Genomic DNA, 12,439 nt, shown 5'->3' with positions numbered 1-12,439 from the left:
CTGAGGTGGCCTAAGGTAGTTGAGATATAACGGGATTTACCAGGAATACAACATAGAAGAGAAAAGTCAAGGGCAGTTGGGGGTGGAGCGAGAGCCCTTAAGCTCAGCAAACCTCTTTTCCACTGTAGCCCTTAGTAGTGTTAATATTTAATATGCAAACTTATAGGTTTCACGCTGATTTTCCTGTGAATGGCTCTTGACTTCAGACCCAGATAGCCACAGAGCATGATGAAAAGCTCGCTAATAAGCTCTGTTGCAGAGGTCTCAGCCCAGGCCAGAGCTTTGAGGTGAGAAATAACAAGTCCAGTTTAAATAGTGCTGCTGGGACGGACTTTTGTGGCCAGGGAAGGGGTACCCAGGAGCCAGTGTGGCCACTGACCCAGCCACATCAATGGCCCTAGGACCGAGAATGCTACAAACAAGGGAGCAAGAATCAGATCCGTGTGTCTGGGTAAGCAGAATGTTCTGGAAATGTAATTCATTTTTCCTTCTTTTGTAAGAACAATTTATTTCTTCAGTTTTGCATGAGGGCTTCTTACTATTGAGCAGGAATATATATCATTCTTGTGTGGGATTTGGAAAATTATTTGAGAAAGGGTTCCAATAAATGAAAATGAATTAAGGATGACTGTGGAGTTCATTGGGCAACTTATAGAGCTTTTTTAAGTGAACATTCCACAAGAGGGGAACCAGTAGCTATTGCATAGTCTCAGAGCTGTCTCTGAGCCTCCGTGGCATGTTATCTGCCCCATCTAAGGGCTATAAAGGCCATAAGCCTAGCTTTAGAATTTTATGTTCCTGTCTGAGTCTTTATTAGTCTGATTTCCCTATGTTTCACACAGAAAGCTATAGGAAGCAATCATTCTGACAGAACCCTTAATGGATGCGTTCATGTCCTGATTTAGATCTAGTTTCGCCTTTACTACGATCACCTGTGAACCAGGCAAATCGTTTGCCAACTTGGCCTCAGTGCTGTAGTTTTGTAATGAATGGGCCAAACTACCTGTTCTTTAAGCCTTTTTCTAACTCAATGGGCCCCAATCCTCCCATAACATTGCCTAGTGGGAGGAGGGAATAGTTAAGAAAATAGATGGACAAAATACATGATGTTAGTTCAGGAAAGCCTACAGTTTTGGGCACAGTGGTTCTGGATCAAGGACCCCAGTGGAATTCATGGAAGCCATTCTTCTTGTTTGAGTTCCAAAGAAGGGGTAGAGGGGTAGCCAAGGCCATCAGGGTGACCTTGACTCAAAGTGTGGTCCCTGGACCAGCTGCAATAGCATCATCTGGAGCTCATAAAAATGACAGAATCTGGAGCCTCCCCCAAGACCTACTAAGTCAGAATCTGTATCAGAACAAGACCCCCAGGTGATTCATGGGCATGGTAAATGTTGGGCTACATGGAGGGAGGGTCAAGAGGGAGAGATAGGGGGTGTCTGATTCAACACACCAGTGCCCCCTAGATTTCTCCAACTATGACACAGGACTTATACTGATGTTTATGTATCATTTAGTTCCAGGCTATCTTATTTTCTGTCAAAATCACCTCTAATATATAGAGTGTTTTCCTCTTAAAAGAAAATCCTGTAAGCAAGGTCATCCTAACCAACCCTGGGGTCTTTGATTGTCAATGATTATAGCAAGCTGTAAAGAGCCTATTTAGAGGCTACTCAGATGTTTAGGCCTCTGGGCCCTATGATGACTGACCCTAAACCACTGAGAATCATCTGGGAAGCTTTAATAAAACACCTGTGGCTGGATCCCACTCCAAACCAATTAGATCAGAATCTCTGAGATTGAGGCTTGAGAAAAGTAGGTGATTCTAACATGCAGGCAGGGTTGAGTACAATTTCTCTAAGACCTGAGTGATTGTTTTGATGTGTGCACCGATTTTTAAATCTAAGTAACTATGAAAATGTCAAAGCTATTCTTTCTACCATCAATTCTCATTGTAAACTTCACCCCAACTCCATATTTTACTTCTTTCCCTTTGCCCTACTTTGCTGCTTCCAATCCTTTGTGGTCAGGGATCCGTAGCCCTAAGTTTACTGGAATCATAAAGGTCTGAGATCTTGCTAATGTGTAAAACAGATTCTGTGATATATATGTAGCTGTTAAGGCATCCATGCCTGGAGTGTTTCATTTGTTTGTTTTTTGAGACAGAGTTTCCCTCTTGTTGCCCAGGCTAGAAAGCAGTGCGCTATCTTGGCTCACTGCAACCTCCATCTCCTGGGTTCAAGCGATTCTCCTGCCTCAGCCTCCCGAGTAGCTGGGATTACAGGCGTGCACCACCATGCCTGTCTAATTTTGTACTTTTAGTAGAGACGGGGTTTCTCCATGTTGGTCAGGCTGGTGTCGAACTCCTGACCTCAGGTGATCCTCCTACCTCGGCCTCCCAAAGTTCTGGGATGAGCCACCCAGGCAGGAGCCACTGCACCCGGCCTGTTTTTTGTTTGTTTGTTTTTTTATTCCTATGTCTGGGCCATAGTTTAAATAATTAAGGCTGCTGATCAAGTGAGTTGAGGGTAAAAAGATGTTGTAGCCTTTTACTCATAAGGGATGAAATGGTATCTCTAAATTAATGGAGAATCTGAGACAAGGGTATTTCAAGTAGAAATTAGGGACTGATCCTACTCTGCCCACTACATAGCTATCTTCTCTCTCTTTAAACTTAACAATTCTAAGAAACTTAAAGCTTCTCCAACTTTAAGGTGCATAGGAGATTTTATTTAAATACAGATTCTAATTTGGTGGGGTCGAGGCGATTCTCAAGATTCTGAATTTGTAACATATTCATATCTTTGGAGTTGAGGCAGGTACTAATGGTCTATAAATCACCTCTGGGTAGCAAGGGCCTATACTAACCCCCATACTACCCTTGACACCCACACAAAACACAAATGAAAAACACAACTCGCAACCGCTACTCAAAATGCACCGAATAGTTGATTCTGCCAAGCTAGTGAGTGAGCAAGATGTGATAGAATTGCACTGGACACTTTGAGCTACAACTGTGGCTCCCATTTGCCAGAGGCAAGTTAAAGTTGACCTACATTTGTATTGGAAACATTTCTCAATCCTGGGATGACTCCACACCTTGGGTGTTATTGTCCTACTGGTGCTATGATGCCTACAGCTTTGTTTTTGGTTTTTCGTTTTGTTCAAAAATGCTTTAGCTATTCAGATCTTTTGTGGTTCCATATGAATTTCAGGATTATTTTTTCTGTTAATGTGAAAGTGTTGTTGAAATTTTGGTAGGGATTGCGTTGAATATGTAGGTTGCTTTGAGTAGGATGAACATTTTAATAATTTTAATTCATTCAATCTATGAACATGAGAGATTGTTCCATTTGTTTGTGTCTTCTTCAGTTTCTGTCATGGGTATTTTGTAGTTTTCAGTATTCAGATCTTTCACTTCATTGGTTACATTTATTCCTAAGTGTTTGTTTTTTTTTTTTACTTTTTGTAGTTATTGTGAATGGGATTTTTAAAACTTCTTTTTCACATAGCTCATTGTTAGTGTATAGAAACGTTACTGATTTTTGTATGTTGGTTTTGGTATCGTGCAATTTTACTGAATTCATTTATCAGTTCTAACAGCTTTTGGATGGAATCTTTAGGAGTTTTCTATACATATAAGATCATGTTTTCCACAAACAGAGACAATTTAACTTCTTCCTTTTCATTTTGATGCGTTTTATTTCTTTCTTTTACCTGTCGCTCTGAGTAGGATTTCCAGTTCTGTGCTGATTAGAAGTAGTAAGACTGAACATCCTTCTCTTGTTCCTGATCTTAGAGAAAAAGCCTTAAACTTTTCACCATTCAGTGTGACATTAGTTGTGGACTTGTCAAATATGACCTTCATTGTATTGAGGTACATTCCTTCTAGGCCTAATCTGTCGAGAGTTTTTACCTTGAAAGGATATTCAATTATGTCAAATGCCTTTTCTGCATCTGTTAAGATGATCATATGGTTTTTGTCCTTCATTCTGTTAATGCGATGTGTTACTTTTATTGGTTTGTGTACATTGAACCATCCTTGTATCCCTGAGATAAATATCATTTGATAATGATGAATGAGCCTTTTAATGTGCTGTTGAATTCAGTTTGCTAGTATTTTGTTGAGGATTTTTACATCTATATTCATCAGGGATATTGGCTTGTTATATATATATATATTTTTTTTTTTTTGAAATTTAAAGAAAAAATTTATTGAAGATCTGAAAAACAATTCCTAAAAGATTGACTTTTCCAGAAAACTAACTACACAATGCATTGCGTCTATCATGTTAAAATGTGCATTAGACACAAATACAAAAACCATGAAACAAGCCACCATTCTTCAACAATTTGAGCAAAGATAAAATGCCTAAGTAACAACATGGATGACTTGTAAAAGGATGGGCTCTTTACTTTAAGCAACATAAAAAAAAAAAAAAGGAGCACCAGTGGATGAGTGTGTTCAGTTATATACACTGAATTGAACCTTTGGCACTAGGAATCAGAGCATTTTGTCATATAGCATTAACACATATTATAGAAGTACATAGTGTCAAAGGAATAGAACCACCAGCATTCAGAAGCAGCTTGGTCAACTAGGCAATAAAACACTCTAAAGCATATCCCTCTGTTGTCCATCATTGAAAACACTGGCAGCAAATTTGAAATGGAAAAAAAAAAAAAAAAAAGAAAAGAAAAAAGGAGCTATTACCCCTTTTATTTTCTCTGTTTAAAAATCAAACAGAAAACAAACATCAATTGTTATACACTAACATCTTCAAAGCCCATCGTTTGTACAAGAGATAGACTAAGAACAAAAATGTGTTTACGGAGATCCAAACATAAGTGAGTGAGAGTGCCTCTCACACAGCTTTCCGATGGTACTCAGGGGGAGCCACTTCGTAATGGCTGGCACTAAGCAAAGTTGCAGAATTCTTTGCCAGGTACTTTAGGAAATCGTGAAGATAATTGAGTAATAAAGCAAGGCTCTTCTCATCCAGAGGTGTATAGGCCAACATTGCTCTAATTCGTACAAATAATCTGAGGAGATGTGGTGCTTCATACACCTGGGACATGGGTGCATCGGGATGATCTGCAAGAATTTCGGCATACTGTGGTCTCTCAAATTTGTAGAGTAGCTGGGTGCCCAACATTACGTTGAAGTATTCTTTTATCCCTGCCACAACTTCATTAACTGCATACTCCTTATTATCTGTGTCTCCACGAGATTTCTTGTAATTTGCATAATCCTCAAGAATGGAATCCACATTCTTCTTGGCAGGAAGATAAAAGAGGTGTTTTTGCCTGGTAATTAAGTCCCAGTCATCAACAAGCCATAGTTTTAGCTCTTCAGGAATCTTTACTTTAACTTCAACTCTGTTCATGAATGTTTCCTCATTTTCAACAGTAGGATCCACCTGGGCCCTTTCCTTCCGAGGAGGCTGAGGGGTCTCACTGGTACTGCCACCATCTCCATTTCCAGGTGTTTTCTGTTTGTTCTTTTTTGTTTTCACTTCAACATTTTTCTGTTGCAGATCAGATGATTTCCTTCCTGGGGCAGCCCCTCTCATATTCCCCTCTGCATACTGCTCCTGACTGGCTTTTTGAAGTTCTCGCTGTTTCTGCAAATTGGTGTCCACGTATTTGAGTACTCTGCCCTCTGGAACCCACTCATCCCAATATTTATTCCAACCACTGTAATGTAAAAAGTATTTCACTTGTTTGTCCTTTATGGCAACCTTTACACACTTTGGTTCATAAAGAAGAGGCCCATGAAAGCACAGCACTCACTCACCCTCCTGGAATTTCTGTAATATATTTTTTTCTTGCGGTGTCCTTGTCTGACTTTAGTATCAGGGTAATGCTGGCCTTATTCAATAAATTTGGAAGTATTCTTCCCTCTGCAAGTTTTTGGAGCACTTGGAAAGGGTTGGTTCTTTAAATGTTTGGTAGAATTCAGCAGTGAAGCATAGGGTTGTGAGGCTTCTCTTTGATGGGAGACTTTTTATTACTTATTCAATATTCTCACTTGTTATTGCTCTGTTCAGATTTTCTATTTCTTCATGATTTAGCCTTCCTAGGCTATATATATCTAGGAGTTCATCCATTTCTTCTAGTTTATCCAATTTGTTGGTACATCATTGTTCATAGGAGGCTCTTATGAACCTTTATATTCTGTGGTATCAGTTGTAATGTTTCATCTTTCATTTCTGATTTTGTTTATTTGGGACTTCTCTTTTTTTAGTCTAACTAAAGCTCTGTTGATTTTGCGCTTTTCAGAACACCAACTCCTAGTTTCTTTGATATTTTCTACTGTTTTTCTAGTACATTTCATTTATTTCTGCTCTGATCTTTATTATTTCCTTTCCTGTGCTAACTTGAACCTTAATTTGTTCTCTTTTACTAGTTTGTGGAGGTATGAAGTTAGGTTGTCTATTTAAGATCCTTCTTTTTTGATGTAGGCATTTATTGCTATAAACTTCCATCTTAGAACTGCTTTTGCTACATCTCATATGTTTTGGCATGTTGTGTTTCCACTTTCATTTGTTTCAAAATATTTTAAAATTTTCCTTGTAATTTCTTCTTCAATCACTAGTTGTTTAGGAGCATGTTGTTTAATTTCCACATACTTGCAAATTTTCAAAATTCCTCCTATTGATTTCTAATTTCATGCCATTGTGATTGGAAAAGATACCTGATGTGATTTCAGTTTTCACAAATTTGTTAACACTTGTTTTGTGGCCTAACATATAATCTATCTTGTAGAAGGTTCTCTGTGCTCCTGAGAATATATTCTGCTTATGTTGTGTAGAATGTTCTGTATATGTCTATTAGGTCCATTTTGTCTAAAGTGTAGCTCAAGTTCAATATTTCTGTATTGACTTTCTGTCTGGATGATCTGTCCATTGTTGAAAGTGGAGGTATTAAGTTCCCTTACTGTTATTGTATTGCAGTCTATCTCTCTCTTCAGGTCTATTAATATTTGCATTATATATTTAGATGCTCTGAAGTTGAGGGTATATATATCTGTAATTATTTTATCTTCTTGATGAATTGGCTCCTTCATCATTATATAATGACCTTTGTCTCTTTTTATAGTTTTTAACTTAGTCTCTTTTTTTATGTAGTCAATGTTCTCCTGAATTAAAGTCTATTTTATCTGATGTAAATATAGCTATCTCTGCTCTCTTTCGGTTTCCATTTGTATGAAATATCTTTTTCCATCCCTCCACTTTCAATTTATGTGTGTTCTTAAAGGCAAAGTGAGTCTCTTGTAGGTAGCATGTAGTTGAGTCTGTTTTTTTCCTTTTTTTAAATCAATTCAGCCACTCTTTTTATTAGAGAATTTAATCTATTTACATTCAAGGTAATTATTAATAGGTAAGGACTTACTACTGTAATTTTGCTCATTGTTTACTGGTTATTTTGTAGATCCTTTCTTCCTTTCTTGCTCACTTGCTGTTTTCCTTTGTGATTAGATGGTTTTCTCTAGTGGCATGCTTTGATTCTTTACTTTTTATCTTTTGTGTATCTACTATAGATTTTTGCTTTGTGGTTACCATAGGCTTACATAAAACATCAAATAGTTACAATGGGCTATTTTAAGCTGATAACAACTTAACCTTGATCACAAAAACCTCTACGCTTTTACTCCAGTGCCCCTCCAACTACATTTTATATGTTTGTGTAATAATTTACATCTTTTTATATTGTGTATCCCTTAACAAATCGTTGTAGTTGTTATTCTTTTTAATAGTTTGGTCTTTTAACACCCCCACCCTTTTTTTTTGAGATAGAGTTTCACTCTTGTCACCCAGGCTGGAGTGCAATGGCATGATCTTGGCTCACTGCAACCTCTACCTCCTGGGTTCAAGTGATTCCTGCCTCAGCCTCCTGAGTAGCTGGGATACAAGCGTGTGCCACTACACGTGGCTAATTTTTGTATTTTTAGTAGAGATGGGGTTTCAGCAGGTTGTCCAGGCTGGTCTCAAACTCCTGACCTCAGGTGATCTGCCCACCTTGGCCTCCCAAAGTGCTGGGATTACAGGCGTGAGCCTCCATGCCCAGCCTTAACCTTCATACTAAAGATATAAGTGATTTGCACACTACCATTTCAGTATTAGGGTATTGTGAATTTGACTGTACTTACTTTTACCAGTGAATTTTATACTTTTATATGTTTTCATGTTACTTGTTAGCATCCTTTTCTTTCAGGTTAAAGAATTCCCTTTAGCATTTCTTGTAAGGTATGTCCAGTAGTGACAAACTCACTCAGATTTCTTTTCTGGGAAGTCTTTGTCATTTCCTAAAGGACAGCTTTGTCAGGTAAAGTATTATTGGTTTGCAGGATTTTTTTCCCTTCAGCATGTTGACTATATCATCCCACTCTCTCCTGGCCTGTAAGGTTTCTTCTGAGAAATCCACTGCCAGCCTTGTTAGAGCCCTCTTGTACGTGATATGCTTCTTTTTTCTTGCTGCTTTCAGGATCCTCTCTTTGTCTTTGATTTTTGACAGTTTGATCATAATATGGCTTGGTGCAGTCTTATTTGGATTGAATTTGATTGGAGACTTTTGACCTCCCTATACCTCAATATTTATATCTTTCCCCAGATTTGGAAAATTTCTAACTTTTATTTATTTGTTTATTTATATTCTTTGGTGCCCCTTATGCCCCAGGAAGCTATTATTTTTTTAGATAAGCTTTCTGTTGTTTTTGTTGTTGTTGTTGTTGTTGTTCTTCTCTTCTGCTTCTTGGTCATCCATAATTTAAATATTTGTTCTCCTGATGCTGCCCCATACATTCTTTAAGCTTTCTTCATTTTTAAAGTTTTTTTTCTTTTTTCTTCTCTGACTGTATACTTTCATATAACCTGTCTTTGAATTCACAGATTCTTCTTTTGCTTTATTAATTCTGCTGTTGATGCTCTCTGTTGCACTTCGCATTACATTCACCAAATTCTTCAGTTCCAGAATTTTTATTTTTGCATATGATTTCAATCTCTGTTTATTTTGTATATGATTTTGATCTATTTTGTTCATTTATGTTTCTCTGATTTAATTGAATTGCTTTTCTGTATTTTTATTGAAATTCTCTGAGCTTCTTTATAACAATTATTTTGAATTCTTTGTCAGGCAATTTATATATCTCCATTTCTTTTGGGTCAGCTACTGGGAGATTATTGGTTTTTTGTTTGTTTTGTGGTGTTGACTCCTTTTTAGTCATGCTAATCTCTCTAGAAGAGTTTGTTCCCCAGCCTGCATGGATCCTTCTCCTTTGGATTCCTCCCCTGAAGATGCTCTTTCCTTCTCTACCACATGAGTAGGCTGAGGATTTTTGCTCCCATATCTGACTGTAGGTTGTTAGAAGTAGCCATGCCACTTCTGGAATGCTTTGCTGCTTAGAAACTTTTTCCGCCAGATATCCTAGGTCATCACTCTTAAGTTTAGCTGTCCATAAAGTCCTAGGACATGAATAAAATGCAGTTAAGTTATTTGCTAGGGAGTAACAAGGGTGAATTTACTCCAGCCCTCAGTAAGTTTCTCATTTCCATCTGAGACCTTGTCAGCCTAGCCTTTACAGTCCATATTTCTATCTGCATTTTGGTCACAACCACTTAACCAGTCTCTAATAAGTTCCAAAGTTTCCCTTATCTTCCTGTCTTCTTCTGAGCCCTCCAAACTCCTTCAATCTCTGCCTGTTACCCAGTTCCAAAGCCACTTTCACATTTTCAGGTATCTTTATAGCAATAAAGATAGTCATGCTAATACTTTGGATATTTGTCTCCTCTAAATCTTATGTTTAAATGTAATCTCCAATTTTCAAGGTGGGGCCCGGAGGTATTTGGATCACAGGGAGAGATCACTCATGAATGGCTTGGTGGCCTTCCCACAGTAATGAGTAAGTTCTTGCTCTATTAATTCATGTGATATCTGGTTGTTAAAGAGTCTGGGACCCCCCACAATCTCTTGCTTCCTCTCACCATGTGACATGCCCCTTTACCTTCTACCATGAGTAATAGCTTCCTGAGGCCTCACCAGAAGCAGTTGCTGATGTCATGCTTCTTGTACAGTCTACAGAACCATAAACCAAAATAAACTTCTTTTCTTTATAAATTGCCTAGCCTCAGGCATTCCTTTATAACAATGAAAAATGGACTAATACAGAAACATTAGTACTGAGTAGTGAGGTGTTGCTATAAAGATACCTGAAAATGTGAAAGGGGCTTTGGAACTGGGTAACAGGCAGAGATTGAAGGAGTTTGGAGGGCTCAGAAGAAGACAGGAAGATAAGGGAAACTTTGGAACTTATTAGAGACTGGTTAAGTGGTTGTGACCAAAATGCAGATAGAAATATGGACTGTAAAGGCTAGGCTGACAAGGTCTCAGATGGAAATGAGAAACTTACTGAGGGCTGGAGTAAATTCACCCTTGTTACTCCCTAGCAAATAACTTAACTGCATTTTATTCATGTCCTAGGACTTTATGGACAGCTAAACTTAAGAGTGATGACCTAGGATATCTGGCGGAAAAAGTTTCTAAGCAGCAAAGCATTCCAGAAGTGGCATGGCTACTTCTAACAACCTACAGTCAGATATGGGAGCAAAAATCCTCAGCCTGCTCATGTGGTAGAGAAGGAAAGAGCATCTTCAGGGAAGGAATCCAAAGGAGAAGGATCCATGCAGGCTGGGAAACAAACTCTTCTAGAGAGATTAGCATGACTAAAAAGGAGTCAAGTGCTAATATTCAGTAAAATGGGGAAAAGGCATTTCAGAAATCTCCCAGGCCACCCCTCCCATCACAAGCCCAGAGGCCTAAAAGGACAGATGGGTTTTAGGGGTCAGGCCCAGGGCACAATTGCCCTGGGCTGTCTTACCTTGCAATGCTGCTCCCCGCATACTTGTAGCACAGGCTCCAGCCTTGGCTCAAACAGCCCCAGATACAGCTTGCCACTCCAAAGAGTGCAAGTCATAAGTCTTGGGGCTTCCACATGGTATTAGATCTGCAGGTGTGCATAATGCAAGAGTTATGGAGACTTGGCAGCTTCCACCTATATTTCAGAAGATGTATGGGGAATCCTGGGTTCCCAGGTAGAAACCTGTCACAAGGGCAGAGCCCCTACGGAGAGCCTCTACTAAGGCAATGATGAGGAGAAATGTGGGATTGGAGCCCCCATACAGAGTCTCCACTAGGGGACTACCTAGTAGAACTGTGCAAACTGGGCTAACACCCTCCAGACCCCCAGAATGGTAAAGCCACCAGCAGTATGCACTTTCAGCCTGGAAAAGCTGCAGACATTCTACTCCAACCCATGAAAGCAGAGCCATGTGACCTGCACCCAACAAAGCCATGGTGATGGAGCTGTCCGGGGCTTGGAGGGCCTACCCCTTGCACCAATGTGCTCAGGATGTGGAACATGGAGTCAAGAGAGATTATTTTGGAGCTTTAAGGTTTATTGTCTGCCTTGTTGGGTTTTGGACTTGCATGGTACCTGTTGTCGCTTTCTTTTGGAAGATTTCTCCCTTTTGGAAAGGGAATGTTTACCCAATGCTTGTACTATCATTGTATCTTGGAAGTAAATAACTTATTTTTGATCACACAGCCTCATAACTCTAAGGAATTTGCCTTGACTCTGAGATGAGACTTTTGAGTTGATGTTTAGAACAAGTTAAGACTTTGGGAGACTACTGGAAACGGATTGTATTCTGCAATATGAGCAAGACATGATGAGATTTGGGGGACCAGAGAGGAATAATATATTTTGGATATTTGTCCCCTCCAAATCTTATTTTGAAATGTAATTCATCATGTTGGAGGTGGGGCCTTGGGAGAGGTTTTACACCATTGGGGCAGATCCCCCATGAATGACTTGGTGCCCACCCTATGATAATGAGCGGGTTCTTGCTCTATTAGTTCATATGAGACCTGGTTGTTTAAAAGAGTATGAGACCTCCATCTTTCTCTTACTCCCCCTATTGCCAAGTAATATATCTGCTCCCCCTTTGCTTTCTGCCATGAGTAATAGCCTCCTGAGGCCTCATCAGAAACAGGTGCTGGTGCCATGCTTCTTGTACAGTCTGAAGAACCATAAGCCAAAATAAGCCTTTTTGTATATAAGCTACCCAGCCTCATGTATTCCTTTATAGCAATGCAAATGGACTAATATATGGTGATATGTATTCTTGGCTTTTCATGTTTCTTGCTGCCTTATGTTGAATTCTGCACATTTGTTAAGGTCAATCCCTTTCAGACTTTATGGGCTTGTTTCAATGTGGAAAGATCTTCTTCTACTTGGAAGTGTGAAGGCACTTCCTGGATGCTGTGTAGCAGTTCTGACACCAGCGAGGGTGCCACTGTTGTGTGGTCTCTCTGCAGCTCTGTAAGCTCAGGTGTTGATGTTGCTGAAGATTGCAAGTGGCCAACAGTGTGGATGTCTGCAGTG

General features: G+C 39.2%; 1 long non-coding RNA gene and 1 pseudogene across 1 annotated transcript in view; one reads left to right on the top strand and one right to left on the bottom strand.

The window, feature by feature from the left end:
* Positions 1-223: 223 nt before the first annotated feature.
* LOC105467462 (uncharacterized) overlaps positions 224-12,439 on the top strand; it is a 125,099-nt gene continuing 112,883 nt past the window's right edge. Inside the window, exons 1-2 of the long non-coding RNA XR_978904.2 lie at positions 224-451; positions 9,825-9,898. This is a non-coding gene — a long non-coding RNA (uncharacterized lncRNA). The remainder of the gene's footprint in view (positions 452-9,824; positions 9,899-12,439) is intronic.
* Positions 4,697-5,599, bottom strand: LOC105467461 (mortality factor 4-like protein 1 pseudogene; annotated as a pseudogene).

The sequence above is a fragment of the Macaca nemestrina genome, chromosome 7 (genome assembly GCF_043159975.1).
Source record: "Macaca nemestrina isolate mMacNem1 chromosome 7, mMacNem.hap1, whole genome shotgun sequence".
Classification (NCBI taxonomy): domain Eukaryota; kingdom Metazoa; phylum Chordata; class Mammalia; order Primates; family Cercopithecidae; genus Macaca; species Macaca nemestrina.
This window is presented reverse-complemented; position numbering and strand designations above follow the sequence as displayed.